Here is a 27,598-nt window from a genome sequence, read left to right as displayed (position 1 = left end):
TGGGTAAGTGATTTTCCTCTTCTCTCTATTTTTCCTTGATGCCCTATAGGTGTTTGACACTGGCCATTATAGCAGCAAAACGCTCTTTTAATCGTCCACTAGAGAGGAACCAGTTAACCAGCAGTCTTCCTGTGGATGCAGCATCATGGCGGCCCCGTGTGTTGTAGATAAAAGTACGCACCACAGAGTTTACAAGACTGTGACTCTTAGAAAACCAGTCATCAGACCTATTTTTCTGAGGTGCTTCTGGGTGGGTTTGAACTGCTATCTTTTCTGCTCGTAGCTGAACGCTTAGTACCCAGGAACTTCCAGCAGAAACACCTTCTTTTAGGAATAGCTGTAGAAGTTATCCACTGTGGTTCCCGGCCAGCTTGCACCTAAGCCGTTCAGGCAAGGCTTGAATGGCAGCTAATATGGGTTTATCTTCAGAATTTGAGAGGACGAGAGGTTTACAAGAAGCTGTTCTGAGGCTGTCTCGCCCTTGCCTCACTCTCTCTCCAGGAGGGCCGCCCTGAGAGACTCCCTCCTCATCTCCTGGCTCCTGACAAGGTCTGAGGTTTTCTATTCACCCTTCTCAATAGAGCTGCAGACCAGAAAATTGCTTGGCTGCAGCCTAGAATTAGCTCCTCCGTCAGTCATTGCGGTCGTCTGGCCCTTTTCATTTAGCGTCACCTGCAAAGGGCCACAGAGGGCTGGCACCTCTCACCACTCTTCCTTTCACTGTCTGTGAGAGCAAAAACTGTCTGAGTCTAGGGAAGGTTCATGGTTCTTTCTCTAGCCAAACCTGTCAGATCTTGGCCTCACCTTGTGCTTGATGATAACATTCCTGTTTCACTTTTGGAGAATTGGCTTCTTCTGCTGGCATAACATGTTACTTGTTGGGCTGGTAAGCAAAAGGTCAGTGGTTCAAATCCACCAGTGGCTCCTTAAGAGGAAAATAGCAGTCTGATCTTTTTACAGTCTTGGAAACTCAGTGGAAGGTGTTGAAAGTTGGAAACAGTGGGCTTGGGGTGATTGTGCTGCCTAAGGCAGACTGTGGGCTAAGTGGCAATCATGACACTCTAGCTTGGATGACCCAGAAATATCCAGACTTTGGGTTTTAGGAGAAGGAACTCAGAGAACAGCCCGACAATGCACCATAGAGACGGTACAATATTCCTGCCCTTCACGTCCCTGTATGGTTTTTACTCCTGTTCATCTTCCAAATCAAGTTTTCTTATCTTCATTTTTCCTCTTTCATTTCTGTTTTGCTTTTGGCAATCTTTTTCATTGTTTGTTGTTATTGCTGTGAAATGCCATCGAGGATGATTCATGGTGACCCTATGAACGACAGATCTGACCCCTGTCCTGTCCTGTGCCGTCCTCATCATCTCTGACACACTCAAGGCCATTGCTGCAGTCAGTGCGTCACCCGTGGGGTTGAGGGTCATCTTCTCCTTCTATTACTCCAAGCATGATATCCTTCTCCAAGGAATAATCTCTCTACTATGTGAGAGTTTGCCCACTGTATGTGAGACTCTGTGGTAACAGACAGTGTAATAAGTCTTCTTTTTCACTGTACTAAGAATATATACACAATTTTGGCATTTCCATTCTTTTAACAGATACAACTCAGTGACGGTAATTAATTTCATTATGTTGCTTGAGCATTGTTATTATTAGATGCCGTCGAGTCAAGTATGACTCATAGCAACCCTGTGAACAAAAGATCTGAACCCTGTTCTGTCCTGCCCCATCCTCACACTTCCTGACACAGAAAAGCCCATTGCAATAGTCGCTGTGTCAGTCCACCTGGGCCAATAACCATTTCCCACGTTTTCTGTCACTCTGAAAAGCAGAGCCTCCCAAGATAATGACTCTCGTTTTCTGGTGGTGCAAGAGTTCAGCTCTCCGCTGCTAATCAAAAGGTTGGTGGTTCAAAGTGACCTAGCCGCTCTGCTGGTGGAAGACCTGAAGATCTATCACCAAGAACCCTGTGGCACAGTTCTGCTCTGGTGGCACCTGGTGGCCTGGAGGCAAGAAGCTTCACTGCAATGCCAAAGGCACACAGTTCAAATCCACTAGCTGTTCCATAGAGGAAAGATGGGCAATCTCCTCCCACATGATTAACTGTCTCTGAAAACAGGCTGGAGGGTCAGCTATAGGTCAGTTTGGACTCTATGGCACATGACAACAACTACAAGGCAAATGTCTAGAGGTCAAAGCCATTTCTTTTTTCTGATTTTTAAGCTGTCTGGTAGCTTTAGCAGTATTTAGTTTCTACTAAACTCAGCAGCAGAAATTAAATACTGGAACAGAATCGGACTGGAACAGCACATCAGCAGAGAACTGCCAGAAGTCCAGGCTGGGTTTAGAAGGGATCGTGGTACTAGGGATATTGTAGCTCATGTTAGATGGATCTTAGCTGAAAGCAGGGAATACCAGAGGAATGTCTATCTGTGTTTCATTGATTATGCAAAGGCATTTGACTGCGTGGATCATAACAAACTGTGGCTGACTCTGAGAAGAATGGGAATCCCAGAACATTTAATCGTGCTAATGCGAAACCTATACTTGGACCAAGAGGCAGTCGTCAGAACAGAGCAGGGCAACACTGCATGGTTCAAAATTGGGAAGGGTGTACGTCAGGGATGTGTCCTGTCTCTATATCTTTTCAACTTGTATGCAGAGCAGATTATCTGAGAGGCAGGGCTCTATGAGGAGAGGCGTAGTGTTGGACAATGACTAGGGAGGATAGAAGGAGAATTGACACCTTTGAGCTGTAGTGCTAGAGAAGAGTATTGAATGTACCATGGACTGCCAAGAAAATAAACAGATTCATCGTAGAGAGGATTAACCCAGGCTGCTCCTTGGAGGCAAGGATTCTGGGGCTTCGTCTGACATACTTTGGACATGTTGTAAGGAGAGACAGGTCTTTAGAGAGGGACATCATGCTGGGGAGAGTGGAGGGACAGCGCAGGAGGGGAAGACCCTCTATGAGGTGGATTGATTCAGTGACTGGGGTACTCGGGATGGGTTTGTCAGAGGTAATGAGATTGGCACAGGATAGAGCACGGTTTAGGGCTGTTGTACACAGGGTCGCTATGAGTCGCAAACGACTCGACGGCACATAACAACAACAACAACAAACTCAGCAGCACCCAACAATAAACAACAAAGATTTCTATGTGGCACTCTGGTCGCACAAGTAACCCAGAGCCCAGACCTCTCCGGTGGTTTGAATCAGCCAACGGCTCCGAGGGAGAATGGTGGGCAGAGTCCGCCCACACAGCTTCTAACCTCAGACCCAGGGGAGGCTCAACTGTGAGTCATAACGGACTCACTGGCAGTGAGGCTTTTGAGAACCATTATCGGCAAGTGTAGCTAGAGTTGAGTTCTGTTAGTTGCTGACAGACCTTCCAGGCTGTTCCCTGGAATATTTCTTCTCTCCCAGTTTTACGTCTTACACCAATCCAACCAGTCATGATCCTGATCATTCTTCCAGTTTCCCCCCGTGGAACCTTCTGGCACCCCAAGCTCCCAGTTCCCCTGTCATCTGGGCCACATCTCTTCTTACTACTTGAACTCCCCTCTGATCTTTCAACTCAAATCCCCCACCAGCATTCCCAGCGCAGTCATTCAAGGCAGTTCACAAAAGCGCCAGTAATTTCCATCTGTTCCTCCCTGTTCAAAAGTCCTTCCTGATCCTTCTTTCCCATCAATGGGTCCAAAGTGACCCCATTTGACAAACTGAAACTGGAATCTTCAGTGTTTCCTAGGTCGTAATCTCTTTACAGAAGCAGATCACTAGGTCTTGGCCTTGGGGGCGGGGGGGGGGGCACTGGGGTGGTTCAAACCAGCAATCTTTCAGTTAGCAACTGAGAACTTGACCATTTGCACCCAAACCACAAAGACTTGTTGCCACAAAGTTAGTAGTGCGTGCACGCTCTCTCTCTTTCTCTCTCTCTCATGGGCGCGGGCGCACACACATACACATTTTCTGGAGTTTGGAGGTCTAAAATGAATCCACGCAGTGCTTTCCTCCAAAGGCCCTAAAGGAAAATACATTTTCTGGCTTTGTTCCCACCTCTAGAGTCTGCCCACATTCCTTGGCTCACGGCCCAATCCACCACCAAGTTCAACAATGGCGCCTCTCGGCCATCTCCGTCATCACTTCTCCTCGTCCCTCCTTCTGCTTCTATTCTCACATCGCTTTTTCTGACCTTGCTGTCTCCCTTGGACAGGACATTGATTACATTGACTATAGAAAGAGCCCAAGTGCCACCGTGGTTAAATGTGTTGCTGCTGAATGAAAGAGCAGAGGTTCAAACCCACCAGACTCTCCAAAGAATCAAGACAAAGCAGTCTGCTTCCATGAGAAATCACAGCCTTGGAAACCCTGTGGGCCAAGTGTACTCTGCTGCATAGGGCCACTAGGAGTTGAATGCACACGTAACCACTGCTTTGGGCACACAAAATCATCTCCCATCTCTTAATCCCCACTGTAGGTTAAAGGGGAAGGACAATATTCCGGGTCCAGAGCTGTTGTACGTAGGGTCACTATGAGTCACAGCAGACTCGACAGCACGTAACAATAACAATAAAGCAAAGTACTGAAACCTGAAGGAGGTGTGGGAGCCGAGTGGACAAAAGCCAGAGTTTCCCACTACCACTTGTTTATATATTAAAAGAGGTGGGAGGACAGCTTGATAGTGTTAAATACATCACGGATGGAGAACAGCAATGAAATATGACACGCGGAAAGAATGCAAAGCGAGTTCATTCCTTTTAGCAGAAAGTATGTACATCTGAGGATTTGTGGGCACTTTCTTCCTTCTCTTCTTTTCTTTTTAATTTGGTTTGGTCCAGGAAAGAATTGTAAATAGGCACAGCATATAAATGCTCTCTACATATTCAATGAGGACAAATGAACTTGAGCATGAGGAAATGCTTTTGGAAAGTAGAACATATTATGCAAACAAAAGGGAATGTGAAAATTATTACCCAAAGCCTGGGGATGTTAAACACATCTTCCTCTGGCCCCACCCCCTGCTCTGAGTTTGGTCCTCCACAGAGAGGATCAAGTTTTATTTACCTGTTTTTAAGATGTGGTGCCTTAATTCTTCAATGAGGGGGGATGGGGAAATGTGTATCTTAGAGCAGTGTTACTCAGGAGCCTCAGGTCGATGTAAATCTCTCCAGGAACCTCAAGGCGGTCTGAAGCTGGGCAGATGCAGTTCCGTGTCTGCAGCAGTCTGTGCTCCCACTACGCTTGAGGGAGTTCCTACTCATCCAGACCTTTCAGGAAATCTTCACAGGAAAAGCCTGCCATCATCCCTCCCCCCAGAACCTGCTGATGGATTCGAACCACCGGAGTCACTTGGGCTTTTGCTTAACAGCACAACACACTACACCACCAGCTACACAGAGAAAAATAAGACGGTGGTGCAGACGGCAAACTTGCAGAAGCTGATACAGATTTTGGGGAGCAGTTAGGACTCTTCATGAGGCAGGCAAATGGGAACGTAGAGCTGGATGCAAAGAGGACTCCTGGCGCTGAGGCCTGTGGGAGAGTCTTCCCTCCTTCCTCTCTTACCACCTTCCTGCTCAGAGAAATGGCTGACCATAAACAGCCCGCAACTCGGGAAGCTTATCCCGGACCGTATACAACAATGCTGCTCCCTTCTCGTTGCATCTCACTTGGCCGTTTGCAAAGTGGAAGCAGGTACCCATCTCATTCCACCCTCTCAACTCTCTGTCCCTCGGACACTCTGGATCTTCCTTCCCATGGATCTCCTTTCTCTCCTCCGGGCCGTGGCACTGATAGCTCCCTCTGCCTCGCTGGCTCTCTCAGAGGATGGCACAACCACCGTACCATCTCTTCAGGACTTCATTCATGTGGCAGGTTCCTGGTGAGGCCTTCCCTCACCAGTCTATTCAAAAGTGCCAGCCACTCTTGGTGGCAGGTTAAATATACGTCATGTGCTGAGTCGCAGTCGACTTGACAGCACTTACCAAAAACGAGTTCTAGTGGGCCCAGCAGTAGGCACCTGTGCTGTTAAAGGAAAGGTACAACGTACCAAGTTCAAATCCACCAGAGGCTCTGAGAGAGGAAAATGAGCAATCTCTCAGAAATTCAATGCAGGGTCAGCTGTGAATCAGTTTTGACTCAATGGCAATGAGGTCTGAGTGAGAACCCGCAGTACCTGAAGATACATCGCTCTGGGTGGCAGATGTGATCATACGAAAGATTCTGATTTGGAGAGATTATCCGGGATGATTGGGTTGAGCCCAGTGTAATCACAACTGCCCTTAAGAGAGGGAGTCAAGAAGGTCAATGTCAGAGAAGGAGATGAACTAGAAGCAGAGGCTGGAACGCTGCTCCTTGAGTTGGAGAGGGATTCAGAAGCCAAGATACGAGGGTGGCATCTAGAAGCTGAAAAGCCAAGGCAGTGGATTTTCCCCTGAACTCTCTAGAAGGATCCAGCCTTCAAGCATTTGCCAATAGATTATTATGGAGGGCTTCCTGGAGAAGGTGCTTCTTCAGGGAGACCCGAAGGATGATGTCTAGGTTCTCTAGAAGAGAAACATTAGTGATGTTTATAAGACTGTACATAGAAGGTACTGGAAGGAAATAGTCTGACCAAGTTGACATGTGAATAGGAACTGGAAGTGACAACAGTCGATGAAAGGACAGTCCAGGCAAGAGCTAACAGTGACAGCAAAATCACCAGAGAGGAGAAGGGGCCCGTATTTGTTCAGGAGAGTAAGGTCTGTGTTATGCAAGTGGAGTGAGCCCAGGGGAAGGGGTCTGCGGACAAAGGTGAAGAGGTGGGGATGGACCAGAGTGGATCATTTTTATGTACAGGGATGGGAACCACCAGGGATCGAAGACGGGGCAAATGGAGTTCATTCTTAGACGCTCCCTCCAGCTGCTCTGTGCATCTAGAGAGAAGGTGAGAAGCCCACCAGAAGAGGAGCAGTTCGCTGGAGAGACAAGAAGATGGAACTAAGGCACCAATTCAAGGTCCTGTATGGAGGCAGGTCCATTGAGATGGACATGCTGATGAGCCACATGGGCAGAAGAAGGGGTTCAGGAGACCAAGGCATTGGACTGAGCCCCCAGAACCAAGATGCTTGACCTTCCTGAGGACTCCTGGGTGGAAGAGCTGGTCTCGGGCTCACAACCCAGGCCCAGGAGGACCTTCTCATCCCTGTGGGGCAGGTAGAGGACAGCTGACTAAGAGGCTTTTAGCTCCTCCACCCTCAGGGAAATAGTGTAAGAAAGTCTAAGCACGAGAAGGGTGTGGGCACCCCAAAGTGGGCACGTGTTTCTCACACTTGGGCAGCAATTAGAGCGGGATATGGTGTGTGACCACAGCCAGTTCCCCCAGAGGAGCACGGCTTACCTGGCACATTCCATCCGTCGAAGGCCAGAGGCATTTGCATCTGCTGGGACTCGCCACTCTGGAATCCACTCAGGCTGGCTTGCCAGTGCCAAGAGGTTTACCAGAACGCACAGGGCCAGCTCGCCAACTCTACTGACTAATGTGTGGAAAGAAGGAAAACTCGGAGAAGATGGAACAGATCCTTCTGCCACCTTTCTAATCCTGACCAAGGTGGGATCTTGGCCGGAGTGTCTCAACAAGGCAAGTCTTCAATCAAAGGGACTGTCTCAGGCTTTGAGGACGTTTGAATCTCTCATTTGGCTCAGGTCCAGTAGAGATTGAGAGAGCATGATTTCTAACCCCAGTCAAGCATAACACCAAACACTCCTACTCATTTCCAGTCACTGTATCTTTACTATCATATGCAAGTTTAAAAAAAACAAACCAAACGCATAAACCTGCTAAAGATAATTCAGAAACCACTGGAGCCAAGTACATTGACATGGAACTGCCAGAAATTGAAGATGGACTTAGAAGAGGTTATAGAACGAGGGGTATAATGAACATCAGATGGCTCTTTACAAAAAGCAGAGTACCAGCAAGATGTTGACTTGTGCTTAAGAGACTATGCAAAGACATTCAACTGTGTGGATCATGGTAAATTATGGGTAACATTGAGAAGAATGGGAATTCCAGAACACCTAATTGTGTCCACGCAGCATCTATTTAGAGACCAAGAGGCAGTTGCTTGAGTAGAACTAGGAGATATTTTATGGTTTAAAGCCAAGAAAGGTGTATGTCAACTTTATACCCTTTCTCCATGCTTACTCACTATGTATGTTGAGCAAATAATTCAAGAAACTGGACTATATGAAGAAGAATGTGGCACCAGGATTAGAGAAAGACTCATCAACAACTTATATTATGCAGAAGCTACAACCTTGCTTGCAGAATTTACTGATGAAGCTCAAAGGCTAAGATTACACATCAACATAAAAAAAAGTTAAAATGCTCCCAACTGAACTAGTATGTCTCACTATGGTAAATGGAGAAAAGATTGATATTGTAAAGGATTTCTTTTTATGTAGTTACTCAATCAACATCCCTGGAGATAGCAGTCAAAAAATCAAGATATATTGCACAGGGAAAATCTGTCAAGGACCTCTTTAAAGTACTAAAGAGCAAGGATATCAGTTTAAAGATCAAGGTGCACCTGAGCCAAACTAACTTATGTGTAATTGCTTCGTATGCATGTGAAAGTTGGACAATGGATAAGGAAGACTGAAGGAGAAGAGATGCCTGGAATTGTGAGGTTAAAGGAGAAAAGTGGATATAGCACAGAGTGCTAAAAAAAAAAAAGAATCTGCCTTGGAGGAAGTGCAGTCAGAGTGCTTCTTAGAGGGAAAGATGGTGAGACTTTGCCTCTCATAATGTGGGCCTGTAATCCAGAGGGGTCATGAGAAGCTCAGCCAAAGCGAGGAAGACTTTCAATAATATAGACGGACACAGTGACTGCACAGTGGGCTTGTGCCTGATGGGGATTCTGAGGCTGGCGAAGGAGGAGGGGCAGGGCTTTGTTCTGTCATGCATCTTACTGTGAGTCAGCACGGACCTGAAGGCACCTAAGAACAACACCTACAGAGCTTGTCTGTGTGTCTAATTCCCAACACATCTCAGAACTTTGGTGGGTGAACGACGCCACCCGCGGTGATACTGGTGCCTGGATGAGGCCCCTGACGACGGTGCTGAGCCAGTTAGCTCCGTCGGCGATGCCTGCAAATATTCCATTACTGACCTGCCGCATCTTGAAGGAAAGGGGATGCTGTTTGCTGAGCATTCAGCCCTGCAGACACAGACAGTTATGACAGAATGTGAGAAAACAGCCAAAGGGCCGCGTGCATCGAGTCACCCAGGCAAGAAGCATGACAGAGCGAGCACGCCAGGCCCAGTGCCAGTGGAGGTGACACAACGAAGAGTAGAGACACCATCCCTGGGCGCAAGGCAACATAAACAAACAGCATTATCACCCACCGTGGTGAGAGGGATGACAGCACAGTGATCAGGCAGGTTCCCAACTGCAGGTTCTGACTCACCCATTTGTGTGTGGTTCCGTGAGCTGGAACATCGTGAAGGGTATGTTTATGTGGAAACTGAGGGGAGTGAGATGAGACGGGGTGGAGTGGAATGGAGCAGTGGTTGTCATGTGCCATCAAGTTGACCACAACTCATAGTTGCCCTATGAACAACAGCTCAGAACCTTGCCTTATTTTTTGCCCCAACAGAAAATAGAATAGAATATACCAACATGAAGGAGCACTGATGACCTAGTGGCAAGAAACTGCGCTGTAATCCCAAAGACACTCAGTTCAAATCCACCAGCTGCTCTGCGGGAGAAGGATGGTCAGTCTCCTTCTGTGCAATTTATTGCCTCTGAAAACCCACTGGAGGGTCAGCTACGGGTTAGTTCTGACTCCACGATATACAACAACAAGAAGGTCAACATGCATCCCAGATGGTAAAAGTAAATATTGTTTTCTTAATATCTTGTTTCACATTATAAACATGTTTAAAATATCTGGTAATAGAAAGCATTTTTTTTAACCTAGTGTCAAGTTCAAGAAAGTTTCAGAAGCAGTGTGTGTGACACGGTATCTTGAATGGGCCCATAGCACAGAAAGCAATCATAAAGACTAATCTAGTGATTCTGAGTAAAGTGGACTCTGGTTCATAGAAATGTGAAAGGTGGTGTCAGAGAACATGTCCTTGGCAATGAACCTTCAAAGCTGTCATGGGATGACGGGTCAGGAATGGAAAACTGGCTTCGGGTTTTGTGGGTTGTTTTGTTTTGGTTTGGTATTTTTTTTTTCAATAATTTGCAACCACAGAGGAACTCACTCGTTCACCGCCATCCAGTCGGTTCTGATCGGTCACGACCCTCCACTGGGCTTTCAAGGCTGCACATCACAACAGGAAGGAGTTTGTCCATATTTCTCCCTCAGAACCTCTGGTGTGTCTGCAGCAGCGGAAATGTGCAGCCTCTGGGTTCGCTGACAGCTCTGCGCGCCCTGCCACCCGAGCCCCCTGCAGAGGAGACAACATGTGTGAGTATGTTCTTTTGTCCATCAGCTTGGACAATTCTCCCCAACACCCTCGGGGACGTGGGACAGGATTGTCTCTCTCTCTTTGCACAAGTAGGAAGTGGAGGCTTAGCAAGGCAGCGTGAGTCCCACAGCTCACCCTGCTGAGAGGAAAGAGATCAGAACTCAGCCCTGAAGCCGAGACTCCAGAGCTGAAGGGGTTGCTTCTCAGGTCAGGGTCTCTGCTGACTCCCACAGAGCATCATCGTCATCTGAGATGTGAGTTGAGAGGCTCCATGAGGTTTTGAAGACACCTTCTCCTTCTAAGACTTTGTGGGTGCGAACTCACACATTCTCAGAGGAGAGCCTCTAAATGTGACTACTAACACTTTTCTTTAATGCTATTGTCTCCATCCTAAGGTCATCCTCTGGCAAAGGAAGCAAATTGTACAGGTTTATTCCACCAGCAAGTGGCCCCATTACTCCTCAGACTATAAGAGCCCAAAACACACAGTTGGGATTTCTTCCTGAAGGACAAAAGTCAGATAAAATGGGGTGTTTTAAATCCTGGCCCAGCTGAGGTGGGGTGGGGCAAAGGGAGTGGTTTTCCCATATTTACATTCAATTCCCCCAGGCACAGGAGTGGGAAAGTGATGTCACCTTTCCACATGCCTCCACCCATCCAAGCAACCATCTAAGGCGACAAAGGCCAGGATTTGTTGAATGCAAAGTGTCACAGAGATTTGAGTCCACTGGGAGATGAGGGTGCATCCCCATAGTCAATGCATGGCTCTGGCTCCCCACCCTTGCCCATTTCGTCTATAAAGGTGGGTGTGCTGGGGTGACAGCTGTGGAGGTTTGTTCCGTCATGCAGAGAGGCCAGGCCATGACCTTCCCTCAACATACAGATGCTGATCTGTGCCAGGTACAATTGTGGGCACTGGTGATGCAGTGTGGTCAAAGGCCCTTGTCTTCCTGGATCTCACACACAGGCAAGAGGTAGACAGAAAACAAGACATCAAAGTAATCAAACCCAATGCCCCAACACAAAACCATCTCTAACTTAACAAAGACACAAATCATCAGTAATAAAAGGGACAGATGATGTGAATTGACATTTCACCAAAGATATTCAAATGGCCACCAGACATAGGAAAAGATGTTGTTATTAGCTGTCAGAGAGATGTGAGTCAAACCATAAGGGAATGTCATTTCTCTCCAAATAGAATGATTAAGATAAGCACAGACAAACAAACAGAAAATAACAAATGCTGGTGAAGATATGAAAAAAACTGGAACCTTTTATCTATTGCTTGTGGGGACGGAAAACAGTGACCATCCCTGTTAACAGCAGTCAAGAAATGAAAAGATGTGTTGCATTGGAAAAATCCACTGCTATGGACCTCTCCAAAGTGCTAAAGAGCAAGGATGATAGTTTAAAGACTAAGGTGCATCCGATCCAAGCCATGGCCTTTTCAATGACTTGCTGTGCATCTGAAAATTGAACAGCAAATAAGGATGACAGAAGAATTGATGCCTTTAAAATGTAGTGTTGGAGAGGAGCACTGAATTTCCCATAGGCTGCCAAAAGAACAAACAGATATGTCTTAGAAAAGTGAAATCAGAGTGCTTCTTGGAGGCAAGGATAGCAAAGCTTTGTCTTGCATACTTTGGACATGTTGCTAGGAGGGGCTGTTCCTTGGACAGGGATATCATGCTTGGAAAGGTGGAGGGGCAGTGAAGGGGTAGGAAGCCCCTTACCAAGATGATTGACACAGTGACTGCCACAATAGGCTTGAGTGTGGCAGAGATTGTGAGGATGGCACAGGATAGGACAGAGTCCAGTCTGTTGTTCACAGAGCCGTACTCAACTTGATGGCACCTAACCACAGCATCAACACTGCCATCCAGTCCATTTTCCACGCAGTGTCTCCCCAGCTCCAGCCTAACTTCATGCTCAAACACGTGCACTCACAACTCACACTCACAACACCTGCCAATGTTGTGTCCCCCTGCCTCCCCTAACAGCGCAGCACTAAAACCATGGACAGTGGATCTGGGTGAATTAACGTGCGCGCTCTCGGACGCCCTGAGGTTTTTCAACTCAGGAGCACGTCTCAGGCTGGGTTGCCATGGAGAGCAGGTGGCCTGATGCCAGGCTCCTCGCAGGACGTGCAGGTCACTTAGAGCTCAAGGGCGGGGCCAGCATGGACTGCTCTGCAGGGGACAGTGTAGTGACCCTGACATGAGAGTGTGTGTGTTTTTATTAGTGCATGGGTGTGTATGTGTGTATGTGTGAATATATGTGAGTGTGTCATTGGTGTTTGTTGGTGTATGAATGTGTATGTGCATGCATGCTTGAGTGTGTGCATGTGTGTGAGTGTATCTGTTTGTGGTTGTGCGTGTTTGTATGTGAGCACACATGCTTATTAGCATATGTGTGAGCACATGTGCTTATTAATATGTGCTTATGCTTGTTGCTATGTGTGCATGAGCTAGTGTGTAAGTGTGTTAGCATATAGGAGTGTGACTACGTGTGTGTGAGTGTGGGGGTGTATATCTGCCTGGGTGTCTGCACACACGTGTATAAGCTTGCCCGCACGAAACCGTGTTGTATGGGGAAACCGCAGCTTTCTGTTTACATGCAACGTTTTCTAGTCCTCCATGCGACGTACTCTGCTATTTCATAGGCTCTTCTGTGCCTGCTCTGCTGGCATTTTGAAGTGCTGGTCTCGACCCTCTGCATTGATTTCAAGATCCACTAATGCATCACAGGCTGTCATTTGATCTGCTCCACTGCAGGGAACAGCTCATCATAGATCTGTTTGATCCAGATGCCATTTACCCTTCACGGTGGGGCATGTTAACCAGGAGATGTGCCTTTTCTCAAATAGGGCCATGGCAGGAGTTCGTCTGTGCCTATTTGAATCATGGGACAAGACATATGGCAGTATTCAAGGTTTGCTGATATTACAGCTAAGCTGTATGTGCATACGTGCGTGCATGTGTGCGTGCGTGTCTGTGTGTGTATGTGTAACTATTGCTCTGTTTGGGGTGGGTACTCAGACAGGACTCTCCACCCAAGGCCACTTAGCCTGGGAGTTGTGCCACCCCAGCAGAGAACAGGCCCGCAGAACAACAGGCACAATGGGTGGGTTCAAGCCAATGATCTTCGAGGTTAGCTGTCTGTCAGGCACGAACTGGTTGCGCCACCCAGGAACCTATCCAAAGACTGTTTGCTGTCGTGTGCTGTCAACTTCATCCTAACTCACAGCGACCCTACAGGACAGAGTGAAACTACCCCCGGAGGATTCCCAAGGCTCCAATGTTCACCGAAACAGAGTGTTTTGTCTTTCTCCCATGGAGCAGTTGGGGGTTTCAAACCATCAGCCTTTAGGCTAGCAGCTGAGCAATTAACCACTGTACCACTAGGGATCTTTTAGCCAAAGACTTAACTAAAACACTCACTTTCTTACTAGTTATCCTGCTATTTATACAATAATGGTCTTATGCAGCATTTGACCTTATGAGGCTGTCAGTATCCGTTTACTCAGCATTATGGTATTTTACATTATTGTAAAAATAGAAGGATGACTAGTAACATGTGGATAAAAGTCCAAAAGGTGAAGGGGAGGGATGGGAAGGAGGGAGAAGGGTAGAGAAGAAAGGAAATCACTAGGTTAACAGAGTTTGGCGAGCAGAGAGAGGGGTGTGAAGGAATTAGGAAAGATACAATGGGGTCCTGAAAAGAGGGGACAAAAGTAGGCATTAGATCAATGGTGATTAATTTCATAAAACACATGAGTAATCATTTGCAACATGTGAATGTAGGAACGCAAAACATGATATACGAGTAATATTCATGGTATCCAAATTTTTAGGTAAATCAATATCAAATAAAAATAAAGTGGAGAGGGTAGGAGCAGAGGGGTGAGGATGGGTAGGGAGGTAATCATAGGGTCGCACAATTTGATGGGTAGAGAAAGAGGGAGGTAAAGGAAATGGGAAAGATTCGGTGTGAAAAACAATGTATACGAACTTTGTGAGTGGATCAGTACAAAGTAAAAATATTATTAAAAAAATAAAGTGGATAAAAGAAAAAATAATTAAGTGGAGAAGAAAAAACGAACAGCAAAACACCAAGTTAATTCTGACTCGTGGCAACCCCACAGAACTACAGAACCCAGAGTAGAAGGCGACGATATAGAGCCCAGAGCAGAGCTGCCTCACAGGGTTTCCACACTTTACAGATGTTAACTGCCTTTTCTGTATCCCATGACTGGTCAGTAGATTCATGACACCACCGCTTTGGCCTGCCGCTGAATGCCCAGCCATTACACCACTATGGCTCCTTATCCAAACATTACCACCACACGTACAGGCAGCTTCCAACTCCTCACAACCCTCCGTCCGGCTTCCAGGCTGTAAATCACAACAGCAGGAGACAGCACAGCTTTCTCCCGTGAACTGGCTCCGGGATTCAAACTGCCAACCTCTTGGTTACCAGCTCAGTACAGTACGTGCTCCATGGTCATGGTTCTTGAGTCAAATGCTAGGGGCTCCTCTATGTGTATTGTAAGACTTGAGGAACGATACATCTTTAATCCCCATGGTAACCACTTTTCCCTAGAGTCTCATCATCAAAGCATCCCTCTCCACCCCAGTCAGGCTTCACCTAAAACTCAGAAATCAACGTCACCAAGAGGGAACTTGATGCCAGCCTGCTTTCAAATGTTTGATCATTCTATTAAGGTCCTATTACGATTTGTGATCTGAGATGACTTCTTTGGTTTCTACCTAGCTCACTGTCTTTTAAATTATTTTCTTTGGCTTTTCTACGACCAAGACTGGAGAGCTATACTAATTGTCCCCAATAAAAGAGAGTGTGATCTCCATGAAAGGCCATGAATAGCCATGAACTTAAACTAATGTTCTCAAGTGTTATGTTAGTGTGGGTACAGTGGCTGGGAATAGCTAGACTTCTTTTATTTCATATTGATTTGTTTACAAAGTTCGTATACATTGTGTTGCACATGTTATGATTCCAAATACAATATATGCGTTGGAATCTCTAAAATCTTGCCACTAAAAATGTAACGAACAGAATGAAGGCTGCATAGTGGAGTGGACTTGGGGGGAGGGATTGCATAACAATGAAAGAATTTTTCCTTTACTTTTCAAAGAGAAGAGTGAACTGCAGGGGAGGGGCAGGCAGGAAGAAAAGTACAACAATGAATGAATGGAAATCCACAATCTCTGTAAATGTTCATGAAAACTAATAATAATAAAAAATAATAATATATAAAGAGAGGAGTTGTGATTGGGTTCCATCAGGTTGACTCATCAGGACCCATGGGACAGAGTAGAACAACCCATTGGGTTTGCTTGGTTATAATAGCTACCAAACAAGCAAGCAATCCAAACCCACTGCCTTGACTTGATTTCAACTCATGGTGACCCTCCATCGGCTTTCTGAGCTGCAAATCTTTATAAAGGCAGATTACTTTTCTCCAGAGAAGTGGCTGAGGATTTGAACTACCAGCCTTCTGGTTAGCAGCCCAAAAGACTCCACAACCAGGGCTCCTTAGAAGCAGCTGAAAACACCTTAAAAAGGCCAGAGTCATCATATCCAGCTCATCTAATTTCTAGACATTACTAATCAACCCCTATCATATGTTCACAGCAATCAGACTAATATTACCATCAATGCAATGTTGTGACAGGTACAGGGACTCTAAAAAGAGGCCAAGCCCGTCTATAAAAGGACTATCCTCCGAAACCACTTTTCTGAGAAAGGGCTAACATATCTGAAGGTGCAGGCAACTCTTATAGCTTCTCATTCCAATAGATTCACATGTGAAGTGAGTTGTCAATGAATGTCACTCACTCACTCATAGCCCGCCAGTCGGAACCAATTCATAGCTGACCCTGCATTGGGTTTTTAGGGCTATAAATTACATGGCCAATTATATCAGTCTAACGAATAAGGTGCACCATGGCCAGGTGATCAAGCCATGGTCTTTGTAATTATTTTCCTACGCATCAGAGAACTGGACAATGATCAAGGATGATAGAAGAGGTGCTGATGATCTTTGACTTATGGTGCTGAAAAAAGAGTATTGAACGTACCATGGACTGCCGAAAAAACTAACAAGTTTGTCCTGGAGAGGATGGAACCAAGCTGCTCTTTGGAGGCAAAGATTTTGAGACTGTCTCACATGCTTTGGGAATGTAGCCAGGAGGACCCAGTCTTTGAGGGCCAGCACTGGAGAGGACCCTGGATAAGGTGGATTTACACAGTAACTTGGGTAATAGAGGCAGGTGTGTAAGAAACAGTGAGATTGGCTCAGGACAGAGCAGGGTTCAGCGCCGCTGTGCATAGGGTCACTATGAGTTTGTAGGTGACTTGATGACGCTTAACAACGACAAATTACATAGGAAGAGACTGCCCGTCTTTCTCCTGAAGAGAACACAACACAGAGGCACCAATTTCAAAAGCCTTTAAAATAGGGGAAACCTTAAAAGGCAACTTTTTAAAACCATGAATCTCATTACCCAAAGATAAGCAGCATTAATATTTTGGCGAATCACATTTCTGGTTTTATCTATACATACACAGATACACACACTCATATGTGCACAAATATTTTTGCTTTACTAAATATAATAGTGGTTAATTTTCATGAGGACTATTTTATTTCTACATCAATAATTGTGTACCTATCATTTTTAGTGTCAGCATGCGCGGATGTATTACACGTACTTTAGTAATGCAGTAAATTAATTTTCTGGGTTTTATCATATTAGGGTTTGGTTCCATGGCATCAAGTAAAATTTTTTTTAATTTATCATTTTTTGTGTGTGTGCTATCAAATTGGATCTGACTGGTACAGGAGGAGATTGCCCCTTCTTCTCCAGCAGAGCATCTGGTGGATTCAAACCCCTTACCTCTGGGATTGCAGTACAGCTTCTTGCCACTAGACCACCAGAACTCCCTGTGCATCAAATAAAATTTTAACTTTAGCTAAGAGAGAACGTTATTTCTCATGAAAACCAAGGTTCAATGGTTGGGGAGAAGGACTAAGACTCGTCCAAAATTGTTAAGAATCATGAGTTCCTCTCAACAGAAATTCTGCCATTACTAAGATAGGAACCTAATTCTCATGGTCTAAGAGAGCAGAGTTCCAGACATTGCATCCATGTGCCATGAAGCAGGACAGAGGAAGGAATGAACTGGAAATGATACACAGGCCAGGACAGCTGTCATTTTAAGGCCTCCTAAATCCAGCTCTTAGTATTTTCACTACATCCTGTAAGTCAGAACATGATCACATGGTACAGGTAGTGCAAGGGAGTCTGGGAAAATGTGTGGAAGCTGATTATGGAAGAAACGGGAGAGGCAGAGGCAGGACTGAAGACCAACAGGCACTCAAGCTCTTCTATTTCTTTTTTCTTCTAAAAATCCTTAAAGAAAGACAGCTTGGCACATTTTTCTGAATATTTCCTGGGATAAACTCCTATAAATTAAATTCAGGGCCAAGTAAAGTGCATTTTTACTTGGCAGGTGCTGCATATTCCCAAATTGCCTTCCAGAAAGACTGTCCCAGTTGAACTCACCCCAGAGATGGGATTTGAGTCATTGACAAGTTTCTCCACCCAACTTCCCTTTACTCCACCCTCAGTTTTATTAGGCTTACAAATCTTTTTAAAACCTGGGCTTCCCAGATCATAATCTTGGCATTGAATATGTGTTTTTCTCTCGGGTTCTTTCGCATGTCAGTAGATCAGCCTGTGCACGAGTCCAGCCAGCACCTTGAGAAGAAACATTCCTTTCAGAACTGCCAAGGATCGGTATCACTAACATGCAGAGATTTGAAACTGCAGTGGAAGGGAGGAGGAGAAAGAGATCTCATTACGCTTGGTGGTCGTTATGCACCATTGAGTTGGAATCGACTCATAGCTGACCTGCTAATGGATTTTCAGAGAGAGTAAAACACATAGGAGGAAATGGCCCATCTACTTCCCATGGACCAGCTGGCAAGTTTGAACCAAGTTCCTTTGGGTTGGCAGTGCAATTCCTTACCACTAAGCCACCAGAGAACTGAAATGTTAACACACTAGAAAATTTACCCCCTAACATACAAGGTTTAGTACAATGCATCACACAAAAGATGGATCCCTTGTAATCATTTACGAATGGAAAAGGAGTGAGTGACTTAAAACATTAGGGAAATAATCTTTTAGGCAGAGATAAAAGCAAGTGTAAAGGCCCCGTGGCAGAAATGTGCTTGTTTGAAGAACAGAAAGACCAGTGTGGTTGGAGTGAGAAGAGCAAGCAGCCTCCACTCTGCTTTTCTCACCTGTAAAGGCCTTTGATCTGATCACACATCCTTCCAGAATGAAGCCCTCTAGTTTTCTCCAGAGAGCACTCACCAGTCACAGGAGATGCAGCCAGGAGAGCTGCACCATCTGATCAAAGCAGGCCAAGAGCAAGAAAGACATCCAATGTTAATGCTCTGACGTTCTGCATGGTTGTTATAGCAGTTGCTGTTTCTCATCCTGACTAACACAGAGACACGTGGTGGAGTGCTTGGACTGAAAAGCCTGTGGGAGTTTGGGGAGGTGATACCTGGGAAAATTGCTCAGTGGATTTCCTTCCTTCCTCAGGGCCACGCAGCAGGCCACATATACTCTGAGTCCAATTCAGCAAATACTTGCTGGGCAGCTATGACAGGGACTGGTACCACTGCAGCTGTTGATCTGAAAATAAACCTTATACTGCCCGCCTGGAGTGGACAGTCTGTCCAGGGCAAGAGATTCCTCCACAGTCAGAGCGCACTTACTGAGGACAAGGGCTTAGGGACACTGGTCCATCCCTCTCACCTGGAGCAGCTTACACTAAAGCTATTCATGTTGCTCGCATGAAGCTGAGGGTTCCAGCTCCTGTGATGCCCCAGTTCTCCTTGGCTGTGCAGATCCAGCCACCTGCATCAAGCGGATGACTCATTCTTTCACTGAATCGCGACACTGGACGACATCCCAGGGGTGTGGGTCCTGAAAAGTCTGTGAGCACTGGGCCAGTAGTCCAGTGACCAAGGTGCATCTAATCCCTCTCGGGCCGCCCAAATCCCATCACCCCTTAGGTCTCAGGTGCTGTCTGATAGACAAGGAGGTTGGCCAGGTGACCTTCATCTCAGGTTCCCACCAGGATCTATTCCAACAGCCATGTCTCCTTATTTGCTCAGGATGAATGTCGTGTCCCCCCTGAGGCTGGGGCTGGGGCTTCTACTTCCAAGACCCCCTCTGTTCAGTGCCTCTTGTCCTTCCTTCAACATCCAGCCTGAACACGGTGTCCCACAGCCTCAGCACCCCTGCTTGCCCTAGGACAGGCTCGCCTGAGGTAGACATCCCGGATGGTTCTCCCACACATCACACACTACAAGACACTGGAAACCAAAGAAGCTTCCAGAACTTCTGGAGCCTCATGGGTGAGCACCATGGAGGCCTGCAGGGTCAGTGGGATAGGTGGGGCAGGGCTAGGGGTCATTCAGGCCTTGGCATCTTGTCATCAGGCTTGTGGCCCCTGTCCCTTCTCCCTGGAATCTCCCACCGTGTGTCCCCCTGTTCTGACCTGGGGTGGGGGGTGAGCAGGGTTTCCTTGCTGCTCTCCCAGGGGTACAGTAGGGTGGGAAGCACTGCCCCATGGGGAGGGGAGATCATGGATGTGTATTAAACATGAGTGTTAGCAAGGTTGAGAGCTGGAGTTCCCCTGGGGCTCAGAATTGCTCCATGAATAATGATCCCTCCACATATCCAATTAAACCCTAATCAGATCTGTTTCCATGGGAACACTGGTCTTGGGGGGCTTGGATTGCCTGTCATTTGTGGGTGCCATCTCCTGCATCAGCTTCATGAAATGAGTCAGCACTCCCACGACTCCTTCCTCCAAGCCCCAGTTAACTCACCCCACATCCAGCAGGCCCCATGGTATGTTGTCTCTTCGCCCCCATAGCACAGCTGGGTGAGGCTGGGGTTTTAATCAGAACAGCAAATTGCAAACGCGGAGGAGCCAGGCTGTGCGGGGACACTTGTGTTGACCAAGTCCCCTGTGAGTTCAATCATTTAATACCCGAAATGGAAAAATCCCCCCTAATCTTCCTTCTGAATGAGCCATGAAATAGGCTCTGGGAGCCACCTCGAGTGTGAAGAGGTGACAGGGCTTGGCATCAAGACTGGCTGATGATCAGAGGATGGAATCCACAGGAAATGGGCTGGGAGCCCTGTCACGGGGCACAGGAGTGCCCACTGAGTCTGCATGGCCCCCTAGTCCACAAGTGAGGGGAGGAGCCTGGCTCCTGAGACAGGCTGACTGGCATGACCACTGGGAACACCCAGGGACCAAATCAACTTTGAGTCTTCAAATAAACTCACATCTCCAAGGAATTCTTCCTAAATCACCAAGTCTTCACCCCTATCTCTGACCCCAGGAAGCTTTCTATTGTTTATACCATGTATTTGGTTAATTACCAAATTAACAGGTAGGTGCCTGGTCACCTATCTGTTCAGGCAATCAGCTGCTCAGATGGTTAAGCACTCTGCTAATGGAAAGGTTTTGGTTCGAGCCCACCCGTGGCGGCTCCAGAGAAAGGCCTGCTCATCTGCTTTGGTAAAGACTACCGTCTAGAGAAGCCTTCGGAGCAGTTCTCCTCTGTCTGTGCGTCAGCGTGGACTCAGTGACTCCTAACAAGAACAACTTCCAAGTTTAATTATTTAGCTGACTACGCTGTCTGTCCAAAGACTGGTGGTGAATCTACCAGCTGTTCCAGGAGAGAAAGATGGGCTATCTTCTCCCACGGCAGATTAATGCTCCTGAAAACCCACTGGAGGGTCAGCTATGAGTCGGTTCCAACTCTACAGTGCATAGCAACAGTCAACACTGATAATTTAAGAGATCGCAAATGAATTGTTAATTGCTTCTGTGTTTCGTTGACTATGCAAAGGCATTTGACTATGTGGATTGTAATAAATTGTATCTAACCTAGAAAAGAATGAGAAGTCCAGAACACCTGATTGTGCTCACGCAAAACCTATACTTGGACCGGGACACAGTCATCAGAACAGATCAAGAAAACACTGTATAGGTTCAAAATCGGGAAAGGAGGGCATCAGGGATGTGTCCTGTCTCCATACCATTTCAATCTGTGTGTGGAACAGAGTTTTGGGAGGCTGGGCTTTATGAGGAGAAATGTGGCATCAGACTTGGAGGAAGACTCATCAACAACCTGCAATACACAGACAACACAACCGTGCTTGCCAAAACTGAGGATCTGAAGCACATAGAAGGTCAAGGACTGCATTCTTCAATGTGAGTTAAAGTTCAACATCAAGAAAACAAAGATTCTAACCACTAGGTCAATTGGCAGCCCCATTATAGATGGAGAGGAAATTGACGTTGTTGACAGTTTTGGCTTACTTGGCTCCATAATCAACACTCTTGGCATGAGCAGTCAGGAAAAAGGCAAAAATTTTTGCATTGGGAAAATCTGGCAGGGATCTCTCCAGAGCACTAAAGAGCAATGATATCAGTCTGGAGACCAAGGTGTTCCTGATCTAGCCCATGGTCTTTGCAATTACTTGCTAAACATCAGACAGCTGGATAAATGATTAAGGACGTCAGAAGGATTGATGCCTTTGAGTTGTGGTACTGGAAGAGCGTGTTGAATAGTCCAGGGATGGCCAAGATAATAAACAGGTTTGTCCTGGAGAGAATGAAATCCTCCAAATTGCTCCTTGGAAGCAGAGACATTGAAGCTCTACCTCACATACTTTGGGTGTGTTGCCAGGAAGAACCAGTCCTGAGAGAAGGAAGGACATCATACTTGGAAGGGTGGAGAGTCAGCAGAGGACAGAAGACCTCAGATGAGATAGATGGACACAGCAACTGAGGTAATGGGGTTAAGATGTATTGGAAACAGTGAGACTGGCTCAGAATAGGACAGAGATTAGCACTATTGTGGATAGGGTCTCTATGAGTCACAGGCAACTCGGAGGTACATAACAACAATAAAATAAAGCTTTAAAATCACTTAAAGCTGTCCATGCCTTTTAGCAGGCCCTCTGGTGGCACAGTGCTAATATACTGTGCTGCTAACTAAAGTTCAGTGGTTCAAACCCAACAGCTGCTTTGTGGAACAAAGGTGGGCAATCTCCTCACTTTAAAATCCACAGCCTGGTAAACCCGGGGGAAGGTTGCTCACTGCAGGGGATAAATTTCAAGTCCAGAACTGGAGGGTCCCCTGCTGCAAAAGCCAAACCCTCAAAGTACATGCCTACTGCCTTCTAGATCCTTCCACAGGTCTCAGTGAGGGCCCAGCAGACTCCCCACCTTGAATCCACTGATGGATCTCCTTAGGTTTCCTTTTGCTTGAGGTTTGGTGTCAAGGAAAACACAGGGACGCCAGGTGTCAGATTTCACCTTCATCGGATTAAGATCTCTGTTTACTGTATTCTTTGAGGGGTCCCACTGGGAACACCACCAGGACTGAGAGGCGCATGTGCACTGTTGCTGGGTCAAGGTCATGGCTCAATCATGGGATTTCAAGCCCAGGGTGGCCAGGCTTCTAGAGACGAGGCCCCTGGTGGCAGATGGCAGAGAGAGCTGACAATGGGAGGGGCTTCTCTGTAGGTCTCTCTTTGGTTTTGTTTGACAGCAGGGGATGCTCACACCTCCCTCACATTTACACTCAAGGGAAACTGAGTCACTGGGGAATCGTGGTGAAAGAACGGCTATAGGTTTAGTGTAAAAGCACCTCTGACCCCTCAGGCTGAAAGGCCTCTCGCAGACTCTTCTGGAACCTAAAGGGGAAAGCTGGCTCCCGGTGAAGGCCATTCGCCCTTCAGAGCCCCAATTACCTGCTGCGTGACAATCACCCACAATGGAGAAGATGGATTGGATACAGCTGAGTTGGAAGCTCAAGATTAATTTTCTATTTAAAATGACACTTAAGGCTGTCTTGATGGATTTTAAATGTTGTCAAGCGCGTTTCAAAGTAGGATTGATTCTTTATTGCTCTTCAATCGTCAGGGGAAGAGAAATGATCTTTACAAGACTCTGGAGGAAGTGACTGAGCTCAGAGGCCTCTTTTCCCACCCACCTTCGCAAGCCCCAGCCCTTTCTGGTGAGCACAGAAAAGACACATTCTCTTTAAGCGTTGCCTGGTGTTTCAAAGTGAATTAAGGGTCCTGTCTAAACATGAAGCAATGAGAATTGAGGGGGAAACAAATATTGTTGAGAAATGTGCATTCCCTGCTCTGGGCTAGGATATCCAGCTTCCAGGCCTGTCATAGCTCGTCCAGGAAACATATAAGGCAGAGTAGCTACACACCCACCACCAGCACTGAGACTGCAGTGGGTCCTTGTGCTCATACTCTGTGCTTTATACTAGGTGTCCATGAAGATGGGATGCTTACGGGCTCCCACACTGCCTGGCAGGTGCTCCGTGACATCACTCACTGTGCCAGCCTTCTGAGAAGAGAGCTCAGATCTCCTGGTTATTTTCACATAGAGAACACTATCACGGTAGATGGGGAAAAGATTGACATTGTGAGTGATTTTTGTCTTACTTGGATCCACAATCAGCTCCCTTAGTGCTAACAGTCAGGAGATCAGGAGACCAATTTCATGAGGAAAGTGCACCTCTCCAAATACTGAGGGAGTAATGATGTTAGTTTGAAGACTAAGGTGTGCCTGATTCAGGCCAATGTCTTTCAATCACTTGCTATGCCTCTGAGAGCTAGACAATGATAAGGATGACAAGAGAAAAGTGGATGCTTTTGAGTTACGGTATTGGAGAAGAGTACCGAATATCCCACGGACTGCCAAAAGAACAAGCAGATATATTCCAAGCAGAATCTTCCTTGGAAGCGCGGATGGCAAAGTTTCACCTCACATACTTTGTACATGTTGCTAGGAGAAGCTAGGGATGTCATGATTGGAAAGATGGAGGGTCAGCAAAAGCAGGGAAGCCCCTCAATGAGATGGACTGACCCGGTGACTCCAACACTGGTGTATCAGAGATGATGAGGATGGCCCAGGATTGCACAGGGTTCAGATCTGTTGTTCATAGGATGACTACAAGTCGTACTTGACTCAATGGCACCTAACAACACCCAGAACACTGACAATCTACCTAGCTCCCTCTCAAAGACCTCCAGTCCTCTGAACATCTGGGAATATATCTTTATTGTGTTTCGGCTTAACAACTCAGCTCATTGCTAGTGAGTCCAGTGGGTTTTCGGAGGTGGTAAATCTCATGGGATAAGACAGCCCGTTTTTCTCCTGTGGTGTTGCAGCCGGATTAGCAGCACAGCTCGTCAGGACTAGGAAACCAGAGATCCCAACAGGTTGAGGACTTTGCAGATGCCGATAAGTCCTGCTTGTTTTTCCTTCCTGTTATTCTCTGCCCGCTCTCAGATAATCCCAGAATCAGTCATCAGTTGTCACGGTGATGCTGCATCATGACCCACCCCAAACTCGACAGCTTATAACAGAGCCCCGAGCACGAGGACAGAAGCTCTGTCACAAGCTGTCGAGTCTGGGGTGGGTCATGATGCAGCATTCTGGATCCAGCTCATGACAGACCACGGGCCCCGGAACCAAGCCACATGGCTCATGCAAGGCTTCTGCTCACATTACGGGATCCATGGTGGTGTGAAAGGTAAACTGCTCAGCTGTTAAACAAATGGTGGGAGGTTCAAGTCATGAAGGGACATCGTAGAGGAAATATCTAGTGATTTGCTTCCAAAACTCCGCCAGGAAAAGCTCTATGGAATCCAGCTGTATTCTGATACACATGGTGTCGGCGTGAGTTGAACTCAACTGCAGTGTGCTGGCTCACAGTGGACCCATTCCTGTTCTGCTGGGCAAACCAAGTGTCATGGTAAGGCTTGTGGAAGTAACACCTGTTTGTTGAACAATAACTTTCATTTTCACGCCTCTGCAAATCCTGAAGTCAGATTGTTAACCAAACGTTCAGTGGCTCGAATCCACCAGTCACTATGAGGAATAAATATTGACAGTCTCTACCAGTAAAGATTTACAACCTTGAAAAGCTGATGGAGAGTCATTCTGAGTTAGAATAGATTCGATGGCAGGGTGCTCCCTCTTAGGGGTGTCTGGAGATCTGCTGGGGTAGCTTCCCTCTCTCCTTCTCTGCCTCTTCTGTTACATCAATGCAGGTCGCAGGTAGGACAACAGAGCAAACGTGTGGGACTCAGTTTTGAACAAACTTTAACAATCTTCCCTGTGAAAAAGATGACTCCAGTACAAAAAAGGACGTCATGTTTGGGAAAGTAGAGAGTCAACACAAAATAGGAAGGTCCTCAATGAGACGTACTGACACAGTGGCCACCCCCGTGGGCTCACGCACAGCTACAGTCATGAGGATGGGACAGAAGTGGGCAGGGTTTCATTCTTTGGTGTGTAGCATCACGATGAGATGGAACGACTTGAAGGTACCTACCAACTGTGCCAATGACTGAGAATAATAAACGGCTTTAGAGGAGAATGGTGCCAATGATTGAGAAAAATGAAGGGCTTTCGAGGGAAAGATGCTCTCAACTGTCGCTGTCTGTTCACCAGCAACCAAAAGCAACACCCTCATGGGAGTAAGCACAACGGAGACACACCACTCCAGGAGAGGATCAGAGAGTCAATCCGGCTCAATTTTATTGGGTGCTGCCACACACTTATATACGAACAAGTAAACAGGAAGACAGGATAGGGTGGGCTTACACTCGTGGGACATGCGGATTGGATAGGAGAACCTCAGCCTCGTGCGGACCACTCCCAGCTCAATAGATGCAGCAGCCGTCTTCCCAAAACACAGGGTAGCTTTCTCTACCCTGTATTAAAGGCCGTTGGGAGGCTTGCACTTATCCAGAGCTTAGGCGATCTGTACTGGCCAAAGGCCTTCCCTTCTTCCCCAACATTCCCCAACACTCAACTTCTCTTGTTTGGTTTGTCTTTGGTTGTGTTTGGAGATAAAATCAATGTAAAGTTCAAATGAATTGGTCTTTGGAGTAGATGACCACAAATTCAAGCCAGACTTTGGATACTTATTCTGTAACTCTGGGAAAATTACTTATCTGAGCCTCTATTTCTTCCTCCATTGAATGGGTATATTTATCACACGCTATTGCTATTGTTAATCACTGTCAAGTGAGCTCCTGTTGAGTGACCCCGCGTAAATGATGGCCATTCCTACGTCATCATCATGATGGTGGTACGTCTGTGTCCACTGTGCAGCCATCAGGTCAATAGAATATATCTCACCGAGGCTTCCACTACCTTTACTGGTCTTCTATCAAGTGCCCTAGTCCAACTGTCTGTCCTCCTTGATGATATATCTAAAGTGAGTGAGTTACAGTCTCAGGCCATATTCTATGATCCACAGGTTTTTCTGGACTGACTTTCACTCAGAAGCTTTTCTCCTGAGTCTGTCTTTATTTGGAAACCTGTCCACCGTCAGAGATTCAATTGGTATTTGAAATACCAGTGGCAGAGTTAGCAGCAGCACAGCCCATGCAAGCTACCACAGATGAGCGGTGGGCTTATTGCTTAAATTGTCATAATCGTGAAGGCCATAAAACAGGTAGACGACCTCATGCTGTGCCTGGCACATTAATTCTCTTCTTGCCCTACGCTCTTGCTAGGACCACCTAACATTAGGAGTGCATTAATTTGTGTCGTCCCATGAAGTGCCCCGGAGGGGAACATTAAGAGCAAATCATCTTGGATAATCTCTTTTTTCTCCTCCTTTACTGCTAAGGCTGGTTTGGAGACAGCATAAATGGAGGCGTTTGTCAAAGGTGCTGAAAACTTCGTGTCACACTTTCCTGATCCTTGAAATGGATGTAAACCTTAATGATCTAGTGGGGAAATGTGCAATCAGCTCGTGTTCGTAGCAGCCACGTTCATGGAGCATCAGTTGTTTGCTGCACCTTGTACCCTGCCTCACTCACGTTTATCCCCTACAACTCTGAGGTGATGTTACAACCAGGCCTGTTTTACAGATGAAGAAACCAGGGCAAAAGAAGGTCACAGAGCTGGTTACACGGCCAGGCTGGAATTTTCAGGATGTAGTCTGCTCTCTA

The sequence above is a fragment of the Elephantulus edwardii genome, unplaced genomic scaffold (assembly GCF_000299155.1).
Source record: "Elephantulus edwardii isolate Elephantulus edwardi_28Jun2011 unplaced genomic scaffold, EleEdw1.0 scaffold00015, whole genome shotgun sequence".
Lineage (NCBI taxonomy): Eukaryota > Metazoa > Chordata > Mammalia > Macroscelidea > Macroscelididae > Elephantulus > Elephantulus edwardii.
Note: the sequence above shows the minus strand (reverse complement) of the source record.